The sequence below is a fragment of the Ochotona princeps genome, chromosome 8 (genome assembly GCF_030435755.1).
Source record: "Ochotona princeps isolate mOchPri1 chromosome 8, mOchPri1.hap1, whole genome shotgun sequence".
NCBI lineage: Eukaryota > Metazoa > Chordata > Mammalia > Lagomorpha > Ochotonidae > Ochotona > Ochotona princeps.
In genome coordinates, this window is record NC_080839.1 from 14,753,797 (window position 1) to 14,771,046 (window position 17,250).

The window sequence follows — 17,250 nt, forward strand, 5'->3', positions numbered from 1 at the left end:
TCATGGTTTTCAACAGTAACAGCTGCATTTGCCCAAAGATGTGATCTTTCCTTGTGTGGTTGCATCACTAAAATCCGCTCCAGGCTGGTCTGCTACAAGCACTTACCTTTCAAGTCCCGGCACCAGGACGAGCAGTAGGAAGTGTGTGCATGGGTTGCACCCTGGCCACTTATAGTCTTGACACACATCACTCCCTGGGGTGCCTAGGTTCCAGGGTCATGATGCTGAGTAGTTGCTTTTAGTCAGCTTGGTACTCAGCCATGCAGAGATGCCAGGAACCAAAGCAGGGAAATGAGACATAGGGGGTTCAGATCTACATCGAGTTTTATTTGAATCTTGGATACTCTCTCTGTCCAAATGCAGTGGACTACAGAGAGGCATTGCCGGAGACACCAACAGAATAAGGTTATGATGGTACCCACTGGTATCGAGGAAAAGAGAGAAGTGGCACTTATAGGGCATGGCAAGGACACACACACACACACACACACACACACGGGTATTTTGTGGAGGATTTTAAACCGGCTATTACTTTCAGCACTTTTTTCCTGAGAATCAGAGAAAAAGGCCCAAAGGATCAAAATCTGAGTAGAAAACAGGGCAGGGTCTCAGATAAGATCAAAAGGTGTCAATTTATTCCCAGAGTGTTATAATCATATGAGGTTCAGACGACCTGAATCTGTGTGACATCCACTGAGGAAAACGTGATTATCTTCAGATCCAGAATGAAATCCCTGATCTTGAAAGCATAAGACCAACGAGTGGGCCCTTGCCAAGGATTTTGAATGTGACTCTCAGCGAGATCCATGTTTGATTCTTCTTACTGGTTCCAGTTACACAGTCAAAACAATGTTGAAAGGTCAGTGCGATGTATATTCACTTGCCAACACAAACATTTGAGAACAAATTGAACAAGAGATAGTCCCATTATCTAAATGTATCATTCAGTTACCAGAAGTAAATGGAATTTCACACATAATCTAAATATAGGATTGAAATTTTTTGCACTCTTCAACATAACATTTATATTAATTTTTTTTAGGATTACCCCCCCAACAATGTATATTTTAGTAAAATGTGCCCAATGGAATTAAAACTGCCACCAGGTACGTAGGTATAGCCTTCTATGCTGGGAACGTGGGGGAGACTGCACCTGAGCGTAGCTGGTTGTGTGAGCCAGGCCTGCAGCCAGGACTAGCCCTAGACTTCCCTTGCTGATTTGCATATCTTCTGAGCCCAGCACAGAGCGCTGCACTTATGAGCAGCGTGTCACAGCCTGCGCAGGAGTCAGTGCCAGTCAGGACACAGCTTGGACATGAGGGCCCCTGCTCAGCTCCTGGGGCTCCTGCTGCTCTGGCTTCCAGGTGAGGAAGACAACAAGAATTTATTCTGGCCAGGTGCTCAGTGCAGTCTGGCCTTTTGGGGAGCTTCTCTTACATCATGATTAGCAGAGTGCACATTTGCTTTTATGTTTCCCTTCTCAGGTGCCAGATGTGACATCCAGGTGACCCAGTCTCCATCCTCCCTGTCAACAGCGGTGGGAGGCACAGTCACCATTTATTGTGAAGTGAGCGAGTACATTAACAAAGCTTTTGCCTGGTATCAGCAGAAACCAGGGCAGCCTCCGAAGCTCCTGATCTATGGTGCATCCAGTTTAGCCGAAGGGGTCCTATCGAGGTTCAGTGGCAGTGGATCTGGGATGGAGTTCACTCTCACCATCAGCGGGGTGCAGCCTGAAGATGCTGCCACTTATTTTTGCGAACAAAGTTATGATTGGCCTTCCACAGTGATACAAACCCAAACATAAACCCCCAGGAGAGCTCAAGCTGAAGCTCAGCTGCCCCAGCTATTCCTCCTGGGGCCTCTCAGCAGCCTGATACTCAACAGCAGCATGGCTGTGAATGTGCCTGGAAACTTCTGTTAAAAGGGTCCGTCCTTTCCATCTTTGCTTCCACAGAATCTCCTAATTAGACAGGGTGATTACAGGCCATGCCAACAGTAAGGATACACACTGGCAATGAGAAGCCACTGAAGACATTCTAGGCATGAAATTACAAACCCGAATTGTAATCCATGAAATCTTGAAGTGTGGTAATGAGGAAGCAGGTATAGAGCCAGGGAGTCTAGGCTGAGTAATAAGAACACAAATTGTAATCCATGACAGCCTGGAGTGTGGTATTCAGGAAAGTGCCAGATACAGGCGGAGTTTGTAGAAGCCAAGCCCACTGTCATTGTGAGGGTGGGCTCCCTAACCCTGTGGTCCTCAGACCTGGTGCTCCAAGGTTGCCCACAGCCTTCCCAGGTGATTCTCCAGTCCTCACCTGGCTCCTTGATCCTCCCTGCAGGTGTCAGTAGAGACCCGGAGTCTTCTCTGCTGATGTCCACGTCTCCTAGGAGAGCCACTCTATAGAACCTCAGGGAGGAAAGGTTTTCTGAGAAATGTGCTTCCAGCAGGGCTTGAGGGTGACAAACCTGCAAGATCACGACCTTCACAACGTCCATGACTTTGGCAGACAGGTGATGGTCCCAAATTTTGTTCAAATCTGATTCCTAGTGTAAAGAGGAATCTGTAACAGGAGTAAAACAAAAACACAGAAAAAAAACCAATAAGCCTCCCACTTTTATGATTAAAAAATAATCCTGAACAGTGACATAGTGCTTTTCTTGTATGCATACACTTATCTACTCAGAATCTCTTGTGAAGTCAGTCTCATCCTTAACACCTGAGCACAGTGATGGAGCACCAGTGTGTTCATGAGTTTACAGCAGACCAACGGAGGCTTTATAAAGATACATGTGGGAACATTGACTCAGTTCAACTGCTCTCTCCCCCAGTGAAAATCTTCAAGAATCTTTCAGAACAACTTTTACAATACCTTAAGAAAATCTCTATATACTGCTATTTGTCCAAAAAGACTCCAGATTCATTTTTCTAATATTTAAAATACTTTCAGCACCTGTTATTTTAAGGGTGTGGAATTCTGCTCATTCCTGAACTTTTCGTGAGCCGTTGTACCTTCAGTGGTCACTGCCTTCAGCCCCAGCCACAGATGACCTGGAAGTTTTAGGCTGGAGAGGTGCTCAGCACTCTACAGCAGAACGACAGAGCTGAGCCCTGCGTCTAGCAACTAAGTCTTTTTGTTTATGTCTTCAGTTTACGTGTTCATTCATTGAATTAGAAATCACAGCACACAGTGCAGGCATCAGAAATCAGATGTATCTGTCTTATTCAACAACTTTCCATTTGCCAAAACAACCATTTGTCAACCGAAGAAGACATAGTTCTGTTATCTAATCTTATGGCTCAGTTCCCAGTCGTAAAACTATGCTCATACAGAAACCAACCTAGAAGACTGAAATGTAATACTCTACTCCAGTATAAGATTCATATAATTTTAATATTACCACCCCAAAATGTGTATTTTGGTTAAATATCTGTAGAGGAAAACAGGTTCTCTGCAGATGAATTGGTGTAGCAGTCTGTGCTGGAACCCCAGGAAGACTGTACCTGCCCTTAATTTGTTGTCTGAGCCAGCCCTGCAGCTGGTCTGTCCCTTGCCCTTTCCTTGCTAATTTGCATGTCCGCTGGCACAGCCCATTGCCCTGCAGACTTATAAACAGGCTATTCACAGCCAGTGCAGGAGTCAGTGCCAGTCAGGACACAGCATGGACATGAGGGCTCCTGCTCAGCTCCTGGGGCTCCTGCTACTCTGGCTCCCAGGTGAGGAAGCACATAAAACATTTATTCAGCTCTTGAGGTCTGTGTTGCTTGGCCTTTTCAGAGAACTGTTCTTACAACATGATTGACAGACTGAACATTTGCTTTTATATTTTTTATCTTAGGTGCCAGATGTGACATTCAGATGACCCAGTCTCCTTCCTTGGTGTCTGCAGCGGTGGGAGGAACAGTCACCATGAATTGCCAGGCAAGTGAGGACATTTACAGCAGTTTAGCCTGGTATCAGCAGAAACCAGGGCAGCCTCCGAAGCTCCTGATCTATGGTGCATCCTATTTACAATCTGGGGTCCTATCGAGGTTCAGTGGCAGTGGGTCTGGGACAGAGTACTCACTCACCATCACCGGTGTGATGTTGCTACTTATTTTTGTGAACAAAGTTATGATTGGCCTTCCACAGTGATACAAACTCCAACATAAACCCCCAGGAGAGCTCAAGCTGAAGCTCAGCTGCCTCAGCTGCTCCTCCTGGGTCCTTCCTCTGCTGAGAGTGATACTCACAAGCAGCTGGATCGTGAAGATCACTGGAAGGTTTTGTTTGAGGGGCCAGAGAGAATCCTCTGAGTTTTTACTCTCTTTTCCTCCTCTTCCTCAGCTTCAACAGAATCTCCTGATTTGACAGTGGACATAAGTAAGCCCACCAGGATATTCTAGGTCATGGCAACACTAAGGATCTTCTGTGCAGCCAATCAAAGATGTGGACATTCTAAGCATTAAATAAGAATGCAAAGTGTAATCCTGGAGTTGGTAGTCAGAAAAGCAGGTGCCACAGAAGGAGACTGTAGGATAGGTTCCTAGAAGCCAAGCCCACCTGGCACTATGAGGGTAGGCTCCTTTACCCTATGGTCCTCACGCCTCCATAGAAAATCCACAGGCTAGTTGTTGATGTCCTGGTTTGCCTACACTCTTCCCTGGTGATTCCCAAGTCTTCACTTCGCTTCCAGTAGAGAGAACTGGGTTTTCTTCCACTGACTTCCACATCTTCTAGGTGAATCACTCTACAGGAAACCTGAGAGGTGGTTTTCTGTTGTCCTTATCAGGGCTGTGATGATGAGGAGTTTACAGGTGACAACCCAGGATGGTCACTTTTCCCCAACACCGTGAATTTGTCAGATAGGTGATGGTCCTTGATTTTGTTTAGATCTGATTCCCAGTGTAATAAGAAATCTGGGTCCAGAAGAAAACAAAAATAGAAACAGAACAAAAAAGAACTCCATCCAATGATATGAATAAACAAATGAAAAGTCTGCATGTATTATCTCAATCTTTTTTACCAATTAACAAAGAACGCTCTACTTGACTTTCTTGCACAAATTGGGGCTGGCACTTAGGCAAGTGGGTCAAGCCTTTAACTGTTGCACTGGTATCCCAGTGGCTACTGGTTTGAGTCCCAGCTGCTCCACATCTGATTGAGCTCCTTGCTAATGCACCTGGGAAAACAGCAGAGGATGGAACCAAGTTCTTGGGCCCCAGTATCCATGTTTAAGACGCTAAACAGCCTCCTGGCTCTTGGCTTTGTCCTGGCCCAACCCTGATAGTTGTGGCCATTTGGGGAGTGAACCAGAAGTTACTGAATTTCTCTTTCTCTCTGTGCCACGGTTTCTTTCTCCGCAACTTTGCCTTTTAAATAAAAAAAAAATAATAATATATTTAACAAAAACAAATATGAAGTCATAATGTTCCCCTTTTTGCAGACTCCATTTGCTATTCAGAAATCTGCACATACGAGATACATGAAATTTTATCATCTTATACATCTTTAAAAAACAAAGGAAACAAACAAAAGAAAACCAAAGACTCACCTTCAGCCTCCGGAATCCTATCACATGCTGTACCATCATTCTGCCAGTAGATGGTGCAAGAATAGAGACGAGCCCACATTGTAGAAATGAGAATTTACCTGACCATCTCAGTGCTGGAGTGAAGATGAAGCCTCTTTTGCCGGAGGCACAGACGGAGAATATTCAACATGGTTCAGGAGGAGGTGCCCACTCACTGGTCATGAGGACAGAGGAGAGGTGCAGTTATTCACCGCTGCTGGGACATGCCCTGAACAGCAACTGCCCTCAGCAAGGAGGCAGGGTGTAGCACACTGACGGTGCCCATGCCTCAGCCTCATCTGCTCTCCTGAAAGCTGAGGGAGTTACACCTGGCTCCCCGGGAGCTAGCTTGTAGACACTGCAGCTCTGAACTCTTCTCCAGTTGCTGGGATCTGGGACTTTTCTTTGTGCAGCCTAGTCCTGGGGCTAGGGTTAGGGTTAGGCTGATGGCAGGATTGCAAGCTTAACCAGGTCCAGAGTTGGAGGCTCACTTGGGCATGACTATGGAAGTGACAAGACCTCGTATCAGTAATCGGGCCTTCATGCAGAACAATTATGGAAAACAAGACTACATGGCAAGAAAGAAAAGAATGTGGGGTATCAAAACCAACACTAGGGAGTGTTGATTAGAATTTCTGGGGAACAGAGATCTGTTGCTTTGGACTATGGCAGATCTGTGAGTTACACTATTTTCAAGAAATTATGATTATTCTCTGTGTATTATCAGTCATAACTTGCACTTATATAAATGTCAACAATATTTTACAACTATTACAAAAAGGTACAAATTTATTTCACAGCATGCTAGATGTTCTTAAACTTTGTTAATTTAATGGTTTATTGGGAAGAGAGGTAGAGTCATAAAAAATGAGAATAAGCTCCACTTTGTCCTTTACTCCCAAGATGAATGCAATAGGTCAGTCTAGGTGAGGCCAAGGATGGATGTGGGGAGCAAAATCCAGATCTTCCCCATCAGTGACTGGTATCTACTCTTTATCTACCCCTTGCTGTCTTGCAAAGGGAAGATTAGTAGGGAACTGATGTTAGGATGTTACCTAAAAATCAATCTCAGGGAATCCAAATGGCCTCAGAGATTTTAAATGGTTGGTCTCTGTCCGCTCCCTGCACTGTCCCTGCTCTGCCTTTGCCTGGTCCCAAGCCTCTGGTAACCACCATTCTACTTTCAATATGTTCGTGTTGATTTTTTTTTATATTTATCATTTGTGTGAAATCATGCTGTACTTGCCTGTCTATGTTTGGCTTATTTCAGTTAGCACATGGTCTTCATGCATCCATGCTGCTGCTACACATGGCAGGATTCCACACTCTCTTGTGGCTCAATAGTACTCTGTTGAGTAAAAGTATAGACTTTGGTTCTTTTCTCAAACATAACTGTATCAAATACCAAACTCTCTCCTGCTGCTCTTAGTTCTGAATGCTTCCTGTTTACTTTCCATCGACAACAGTTTCTTCCAAATCCTGTTAGTTTCTTACCTATATTGTTCAATATATCCCGAAAAATCCCTGCTGCTATTTGCTCTTCTACCCTCAGTCTATCTTCTACACATCATTCGAGTAAGCTGCCTCACTCTCCTGATCAACCCACATTTCCTCAGGCTGAAAGCCAAAATCATACAAAGACCCCTACTGTTCAGCTTCTAACAATTTACAGTCTCATTTGTTTCTTTGAAACTTTAAGGGCTCTCCTACTGCTGCTGAAATGCTCCACACAATTTCTTCACAGGCCCTGGCCTTTGCTGTTCATTCTAAGAGTCCACTTTTCTCTCTATTTATTCACTTTATTCACTCAACTTCTTCCTTGAGGTCTTGGTTCAACTGGCATCTGTGGAGTGCAGTTTGGAACTCCTTGGTGCCATAGCATTTAGGAACTTATAAAAAATGGTGCATTGTAAAAAGAAAAAAAATGTGGGCCCAGCACAGTGGCCGAGCGGCTCAAGTCCTTTCCTTGAACGCGCCAGGATCCCATATGGGTACCGGTTCTAATCCCGGCAGCTCCACTTCCCATCTAGCTCCCTGCTTGTGCCCTGGGAAAGCAGTCAAGGACAGCCCAAAGCCTTGGGTTCCTGCACCCACGTGGGAGACCTGGAAAAAGTTTCTGGCTCCTGGTTTCAGACTGGCGCAGCACCAGCCATTGCGGTCACTTGGGGAGTGAATCATCGGATGGAAGATCTTCCTCTCTGTCTCTCCTCCTCTCTGTATATCTCTGACTTTGCAATAAAAATAAATAAATCTTTAAAAGAAAAAAGAAAAACGTGTGAGACTCAATGCTCATATATTTTGAAAATTGCCATTGTATCCTCACAAAAATTTTATAAGTTGAAAACAAAGTATTTTTCCCTATAGTTTGAATTTGTTAAACACCTGGTAGCCCTGCTGCCAAAGACAATGACATTGTCCTAAGAACTCCAGTGGAAGTACACAATTAGGTTACTCAAGCTAGTCTTGAGCCACTTCATGACTTAATCATTAGACTAAGTAATCTCTAACGAACTCATCCCTTAGAGGCACATATTTGGAGGCAAATTTGTGTTTCCTTTCCTTGTTGTGAGTTGGGACATGAGGGATCCCTGGGCCTGTGCTGAGTGACAGAGAAGAATCAGCTGTGCCCGACCCCCTGCTCATCCGCATGTCCACAGAGCACAGCCCACTGCCTTCAGACTTAGGCGTAGGGGCCTCTCACCCCATGCAGGAGTGCCAGTCAAGCACAGCATGGACATGAGGGCCCTGCTCAGCTCCTCGTCTCCTGGAGAGGAAGGACTACACCAAGACTTTATTTACCAGGCAGGTCATTGTTGCTTTATCTGTTCATGGAAGTCATCTAACAATATGATTGTAACAATCGATGTCTGTTTGTTTCCTATCTCAGGTGCTTGATGTGCCATCCAGATGACCCAGGATCTACTCTCCCTGTCTACATCAGTGGGAGGCAAAGTCACCATCAGTTGCCAGGCAAGTCAGAGCATTAGCACTAATTTAGCGTGGGATTAACAGAAACCAAGGCAATCTCCTCAGCTGCTGATCTATGTGGCATCAAGATTACAATCTGGGGTCCCACTGAGATTCAGCAACAGTGGATTGCAACAGAGTTCACCCGCACCCTCAGCGGTGTGCAGCCTGAAGGTGCTACCACTTGCTACTCTCAAAGTCAATACTATGGTGACCCACAGTGTCACAAGGCTGAATATAAACCACCCAGTGAAGCACAGGCATGAGGCTGGGCTGCCTCAACTGCTTCTTATGGGGACTGCATCTGCGTACTCTCCCAGATGCATCCAGGCTTAGAAGTGACTGGGACATTTTAGTTTGCATATTCAAAAATGTTTCTGTGCACCTTGCCCCTTGCTTTTCTCACCTTGCAACAGAGAAGTGACCAGGACTTTCGTACAGAGAGGTCTGTATATCTGATCTATCTGGTTTACAGCATTAGTCATGGCTCACAAAGTAAAAATGAAGCCTCTGTCAGCATTTAAAACAAAAGTTGTGTAATAGAATTAGAGTCAAAATCATATCTTAATGAAGATCAGAGGGCATGGTAGTTATGGAAGCATTTGGTAGAGATGGGAGGTTTCCAGTGCTCCCAGCAGCCAAAGCCCATCCGTCACAGAGGGTACAGGCTTCTGTAGCTTGTGCTCATGAGATTGGACCAGGAGGTCTGGAGGTGGGGTTTCTGGTGCTCTCAGCTGCCTGTGGCACTCACAGATGATACCAGTTCTAACCTGTGTCCAGATGATTCAGGAACATGCCATGGGGTTAGGGTTCATACAACTAATGCCAAGACACTCAAAGTGTGTCAAGCACAGAAAATGAATCCCAACAGGAATCTATGAAAGTGGATGTGGCATTCAGGAAATCAGGTATAAGAGGAAAGAGATTCTCAGCTGGTTCATGGAAGTCATGCCCACCTGTCACTGTGGGGGTGGGCTCCCTCACCGTGTCATCCTTAGATTTGTACAGAAAGCCCAGGTATTAGGTGCTGAATCTCTTGTTTGTCTGGAGAACTTTCCAGAGGGTTCCCCCAATCCTCTCCTCCCTCTATGGCTTTTCCTGCTGGCCATCGATGGTACTGAGTTCTCCTCTCCTGACTTTCATATATCCCGGGTGAGCCAGTCCCCTATTTGGCTAGGCAAGAAGTGGACTTAGAATTTCTCAGACCTATGTCCAGTGGTGCAGGCTGGCCTCTGCTTTAAGGTGTGACACACGGATGCCACTTCCAAAGCATCCTGTGAATCCAGGACATCTCGGTGAGGTCAAGCTTCAGGCTCAACTTACCAGGGGATCGTCTGACTGAGAATTCAGAAGACACTGGAGACTTTGAAAGCAGCCATGCCCCAAACGAAGAGTTAGCTGAAATACAAGGGAGTTAGAAGAGTCCTTATTTGGCAGTCTTGTGAATAGGACGGGGCTTTAGACCTAAGGAGGTTGAAATCAAGAATCCTCACAATTCTCAGTGAGAGGCCATCACCTGAATGGATAGGAACAAAACCAAGACACTTGTGTGAATTCTCAAGGTATAAAAACTTTTTAAAACATGCAAGTTCTGCGGGGCAACTGAATGTGCAGTTATTTTCTGGATGAGTCAACAAAAAAGGAGGAGAACCAGGAACAGCAGACACATAAAAACTCACCCAACTAAAGAGCTTCTGCTTGGCAAAGAAGTCAAGCAGTAGAGTGGAGAATAATGTTTCTAATAACGGAAAAACTTTGTACCTGCCACACCTGACAAGGAGTTAATAACCAGAACACATAAGAACTCAAATGACTTCATCAAAAAGACAAAACAATCCTTTAATGTGGGAGTTGATTTAAACACATATTCCCAGAGGAAGGCTTACAAGAAAGCCAACATGCACACTTATAAAAAAGAGCTCAACTATACTTTCATTCAGAAAACAAAAACCAAAACTACCCTTAAATAAGATATTCACATATTGGTACCAAGCTTGTCATAAGAACTGAGAAACAGGGATAACCTCAGAGACCAACAACTGAGAAGTGGACAAAGAATATATGTAGGTTTAGGCAGTGGACTATGTTACTCAGCTCTAACAGGGACAAACCTTTATTAGCTTCACTGCTCTAAGTGGCTACACTATAAACCTGCCACTAGATGGCAGAAAAGCTCCACCATAAGGAAAGTGGCTTACTCTGATGGGCAGAGTCAGAATTCTCTCCTCTCCCATCAGGGAGCCACTCTGGACTGGTAACTCTGGTGTTACAGAGACATGGGGAGTGGAAGTTGCCAGTGCTGCGCTGTGGGAAAAACCTGATCTGTGTCCATAGACTGGGAGCCTGGCCTTGACGGCCTGCTGCTTTGCCTGTGTCCTCATAATCCCTCATATATGGTCTGAAATGTAGCTCCTAAATGCAGACGTGAAAGCTCATCCCTTTGTGGCTACAGCTGCATAGAGGACCCATTGGGCGATAATTATGTGAACTCGTGTTCTTCAGTGCTTCAGCCTGTGTAAGTGATTGTAAAGGTGCATAAGTAAAATAAATCATGTAAATAAAGCCTACAACATACCTAGGGGATATCTTCCATAGTGTACATTCAAATTGTTTTATTCACATAATGACCCTCCTAATTTCTAAGTTATGGAGTTCTAACAAATTACTACTTATTATCTTATAGTGCAAAGAAGGAACTGATCAAGAAAGAAGGAACTGACAAGAAAACTTTTAAAAAAGATTTATTATTTATATGTAAGGCAGATTAAAGCAGAGTCCACTTCCCAAATGGCCACAATGGCCAGAGCTGAGCTAATCAGAAGCCAGGAAACAAGTACTTCTTCAGTTCTTCCATGTGGGTGACAGAACTCCAACACTTGGACCATCCTCCACTGCTTTCCCACATGCAGTGCGAGGATTAACCTCCTGAATGACTGGGTTAAATACACATATTTAAAATATGTGTATATATAATATTATAATACATACTATAGAATAAAATGATATATTTAATACATGAATATATAATATGTTATATTAAGTATATGGTAATACATAATATTACATAATATATTCATACATCATACTGATATATTCACATGCACCTATTTTAAAAAGATGGTCATGTCCTGGTTGTTCCACTTCCAATCCAACTCCCAGTTAATGACCTGGGAAAAGCAGTGGAAGATGGCCCAAGGGTTTGGGTTTCTGTCACCCTCATGGGACACCTTAAAGTAGTCCTTGCTTCTGGCTGCTGCCTGGTCCAGTCCTTGCTGCTGTTGTTATTCGGGGGATGAACCAGTAGATTTAACATCTCTCTCTCTGTCTTTGCTTTTCTTTCTGGTTCTCTTTCTCTTTCTGTAGTACTTATTTAAAATTGATAAATCTTCTTGAAACAAGATTCCAGGGGCTGGTGGTGTGGCATCGTCCCACAGGGGTGCGAGGTGAGATCATGGCTCCTCTACTTCCCACCTCGATCTCAGTACATGTAGCTGGAAACTGACGCATGACGGCTCAAGTGCTTGGGGTCCTGCACCACGCGGGAGACCAGGAGCTTCTGGTCCTGGCCACTGCTGCCTTCGGAAGGACAGGTATCTATGAGGAAATTGGACCATTTTTGACCCAGTGTAAATAAGGGAACAAACATGAACTAATACCTGCAAGAATGCAAGTGGAAGGAATGACTTCAGTTGCTAATAACTATAAGGAGCATGGGCGATGGCGCACGGGGTCTGGCAGTGGGAGGTCGAGGCTGTGCATGTACGCTCCAGGTCTCAGGGTCCTTTCAAAATGCATCATAGTAGTGAGGAAGCAGTAGCCCTGTGACCACAAGACAAAACAATACAGAACAAGACCAGGGGTCATCTCAGCAGGGTGCGGGGATCAGAAGATTCAAGATAACTCATATTTTTCGAAAAAAAATTTTAAACTCTTAAGCCATACAAAAAAGCAATCTTTAACACAACATGCTTTCTGTGATTTTATTCTCTTAAAAGTGAAATGTCATGTTTTTCAGAATCACTGTGGCAAGTGTCACTACTCATTCACCATGTTGTTGGTGTTCCTACTGCCCCAGGATCCTGCACATGAGTTGGTCTCTGCCCTTGGCGTCGGTCTACCAGAGGCAGGCACAGCACAGGGGGAAAGGAGAACTAGAGGAGCTCTGTGTCCTCGGTTCCTTGTGTTCCAGAAGGCTCAGACTGAGTCCACTGTTCAGGGAGCACAGCGTCCATCGGTCTGCTCGTCAGCCAGCAGGACATTTTGGGAAGACATAGGGTGACGTATCATTATCACTGAGGTACACTTGTGACTTGTTTCCATCTCAGATTCTCGTTGTGGCATGCTGAGCTCCAGTATCCTGCTCACATCTCAATGTCTTCAAGACATAATCCAGGAAGGTTTCCAAAGGTCCAGCCACCTGCTGTGTCTGCCTTGGCCATAGTTCAGCGCTGTACTTAAAGCAGTGCCTGTGGGACAGACTCCACATTTAACAGCTGGGTTGTCCTGATGAGTTCACTGCTGAACACCATTGACAGCTGGGCAGCCTTTAGGTGCATAGCTACTACACTAACCGCTACAGAGAGCTAAGTCAGACTCCTAGCTCCTCAGTTACACATTTCGTGGGATCACTAGACAAATGTGGCTTTGGACATCTCTATCATTTCACAGCATAGATGAGACGTTTTCCTTACCTCCAGATGTTGCTCCAGTCAGCATGGGATGTCATGATCACACTTGGTCACTCCCACGGTCACAGCCAGAGTCAAGCCCCACAGTCAAGGGTGCAGAGGCTGAGTGGCCCCAGCTGTTTTTCTGGCTCGTGCAGCAGTGGTGGTTCTCATTGTCAGCTCAGGAAGGGCTTCAGGATGTGAGAATTGACACCAGGTCAAGGGACCTAGACAGACACCTAAATCTTTCACCCCACCATTGGTACTGTACTCTGAAGGGGCCCTCAGGGCCACGCGGTTTGTGTCAGAACAGAACTTTGACATCTTACACAGATTCTAGTTCTCAATTATTTGATAAGTAATCTCTTTTCTTAAAGCCCTTTGCCTTCAGTTAGGTGACTGGATTACTGGGGGTCAGGGGAAAGACTGTTCTATGTTTCCCACAAAATATGTCATAGCAATGACTGTGCTAGGATCAACATCACAAGAGTCTGCGGGGACGGCCCAGGTGTTTGGACCTCTGCCACCCTCTGCCACCCATATCGGAAACCAGGACGAAGCTCTCGGTTCCTGGCTTTTGCCTGCCCCCACCTGGGCTGTTGAGGCCATTTGAGGAGTGAACTGATGGGTGGAAGATTCTCCTCTTTCTCTCTCTCCCCTCCCCCCATGTGTGTTTGCACATGTATGTGCATATAGCACTTTCAAATAAACTATTTTTTTTTAAGTACAAAGCCCTTGGTGCTATGTCACCAAAAAAGTAGATAGCAGAAAAACCCATGGGAAAGAAAGGAGAGGGGCTGAATGACAGAAGCAGGAGGACCATCAGAGTGATTCCATCCCACCATTGGCCGAGAGCCCCTAGGCTTCAGTGGTGACTGTAGTGAGGGGCTGTCAGTGTGTTGAGCCATGGGGACCATGTACTCTGTGTTCTGGGCCTGATTTGTCTTCCCCACTTCTAATGTGTACCCCAAGACCCATCTGATTTAAGCTGAACTTTGTCTTGAAATTCATTCATGGAAGGTCTAACTGGAATACAGGGCCTCTAGGGCATCCTGATCCAATAGGATTACTGTCCTTATAAGAAGAGATGTCAGTGTTAGCACCCCTGTCCCCTGCCTCCCCTCTCCCCACACACATGAGGGCAGGTTTGTGAGGTCAGCACCAGAGGACAGCATGTATGTCAGAGGATCCTGCCAAAGAATAAGCTCTGCTGCTCCTGAGTGGTGAACTCATCAACCTCCTGAATTGTGAGAAATTGATTTCTGTTCATTACGCCCTCATGCCCAGGACATGTCAGCACCCCAGTCAGCCCTAGAAGACTCATATACACTACTGACCCTCTTTAAGCAGGATCAGCCTCAGCCTCTTGCTGGTTCCCTGTGCCCTTTGGACACAAAGCCTGTCTGGGTGGTCAGGACGTTAGGTCTGGAGGACAGACATGTGTTTGATCAACATCAAGATTTGATCAAATCAAGATTTATTTATTTTGATCAACACAGTTTCTGTGTTGATGAGAAAACATCAACACAGAAGCAGCCCCTCTCCTCTGTCCATTAACGCCTACCCAGCTCTTCTGTGAGCACCTCCAGGGCATCTGACCCACATTACAGGAGGAATAAAATTCTAATTGGGCTCATATAGCCTATAGGAACATGAGAGGCCACACTGCAGGAACAGTGCAGTGTTGCGTGATCCTTCCTTCCAATCGCAGTGTTTCAATCACAACATAATTTATAATGACCAGGGCATGGTGGTGGAAAAATCCTTTCATGATTAACTTAAATTGCTATGTCAGTTTACCCTGAGTGTCAGTATTAGAGTGAAATCCCCTTGCTCTTCTCCCTTGGCTTCCCTGAGGAGCATTCAGGCCCACCGTGCATCAGCAGGGCCAAAGGGCAGACATACTTGTGAAACCAATATGGAACTAAGCCCAGCCAGCTCAGATGTCTGCAGCTGCATGGAGGACGCCCAGGCAGAGTGGCAGAGAACCTGCTCCATCAGCCCACAAGTCCTGTACTTAATTTCAGTGGTTTGGCCCTTCAAGTGATTGCGACAAATTGATCAAGATAAAATATCTGGAGAGATCAGAACTTGGTTGCAGTCTCCTTCTGTCTTTTTCATCATGTAAAACTAGATTGATTAAATGCAAAGTATTATCTTCTGCACCTGCCCTTGCTTCCCAAGGCCCCAAAACAGAGACTCTGAGAATGTGGGAATCTACCACAAATTTTATCTCAGTTTTTCCCTGCCTGGACCAGCTGTCTTTGTAGCAGAGTATCCATCTCCACCGCACAAAGGCTGTCCTAGTTTGGAGACCTGTCAATTTGGAAAGCTGACAGAGTCCTGCAGGCATCAAACACCAATAGGTCTTCGGCTCCCACTACCAGGGATGACAAGGGAGAAGACAAAGTCAGAGTCACTTCCCATGAAACCAGTGGGGAAGAGTGGTTTTGCAAGCACCTGGGCAAAAATCCTAAACATTAGCAGCCCAGGAGCTTTCTTGAATGTGTTCCTAGAAAAGCTTGGTGAGTTCTTTCCTAGGCTTAGTATAGAAATAAAAAGCTAGGAATTGGTTCTAGACAGAGAAGTTTCATTGCAAAGTGACCAGGTGAACATAGAAAGAGAAATAGGAAAGCAACCTCCTGAGACAGAGTTGGGAAATGTGCTACCTCTTGAGATAGGGAGAGACACCAGAGGTTTTCAGAAGGGTCTTGGGATTTTAAGTTTCCCATGACCCCTCCTTGTCTGGACACAAACCTGCAGGGAAGACATTCCCGTTTGGTGGTTTTTTCAACCAGCTAGGAAGTGGATGGGCAATTCTTGTGCCACCCGCTTGAAGATGTGGCCAAGATTTTAGCGGGCTTGAATTCTCTGGTCCATTCCTCTGTGTTGCCTTCACAGGTGATAGACATAAGTCATCCCGAGATGCGGGCAGGATCACCAGAGGCTAAGGGGCAACAGTCGGCTCCCTGCAGTATGTAAGGAAGCCCACCTAGTCAGGATGCTGGAGCACATCCTCTCAAAGGATTAAACTTGTCCTATTCCTTTTAAGAACTGAACCCTGATGAAATAGACTAGGTTAAGCATGGAACTCTTGGACTGTCCCTGCTTGGCCTGAGTACAAGAATCCAGCTAGAAGTTGCTGTCGGTTGATGTGCTTGGGCACAGGACCATCTATTAAAGGGAATATGGCACAGATCAGCCTCATCCTGAGGCTTAGCAGGAATCCTGTGAGGCTCTAGAGAAGGAGTAGCCGTGAAGTAGAAGCAAGGACAGAATATTCTATGATCCCCAGGGAGGCTAAAGGCGATTGACGACTATTTCTCATTGGTAGCCTTGGTAGCCTTGAACTTGTGCCTTCTGAAAGCAGTTCTGCAGTGCTATTTCCAAATAGCACGTCTGAACACAGTATTTCTGTAGCCAAAATTCTAAGGCCCAGGTCATGAGTCTGAAAAGGAAACCCATCCCCCTAGGAGGCAAAGAAGCTTGGCCAGGAAACCCATCTTGAGAATTCTGCATCATTCTTATTACTTGGATCAGAGGGACATTTGTGGGCCTGTGATTCTCTCTGGAACTGAAGCCCACACCACCATGGAGGAAAATCACCCAAGTTGTCTCAGAATCCCTCGCCTGCCTGATTCCCAGAAGCAGGCTTTCCTCTCAGAGTTCCCCAGAGCTGGCAGGCTCATTTCTCTCAGAGTTCCCAGGACTGTTTCTGATCACAGAAAAGCTGGGTTTACACTGAGAAGGCCAGGTGTTGCTTCCCCGTACCCAAGGCTTCTCTCCTGCCCCGGGAATGAAGTCACTCCAGAGCCAGTCACGATGTCTTGTGACTTTGTGTTCTATCCCAGTGACACGTTGGCTGATAGATTTCCTGCTCTATCCAAGTGCCCAGTTATTGATCAATACCTGCAAAATATAGCTGTTCACCTCGAGTTTTGTGAGCCCCCTGTGGTCTCCCTCCTCATTGGAATCTGTTAGGAGACAGCTTCCAGGATTCCTGCAACCTGCTCTGGAGGGGACAATGCAGGAAGCAGGTGCAAATGTATATCTTCTGTAA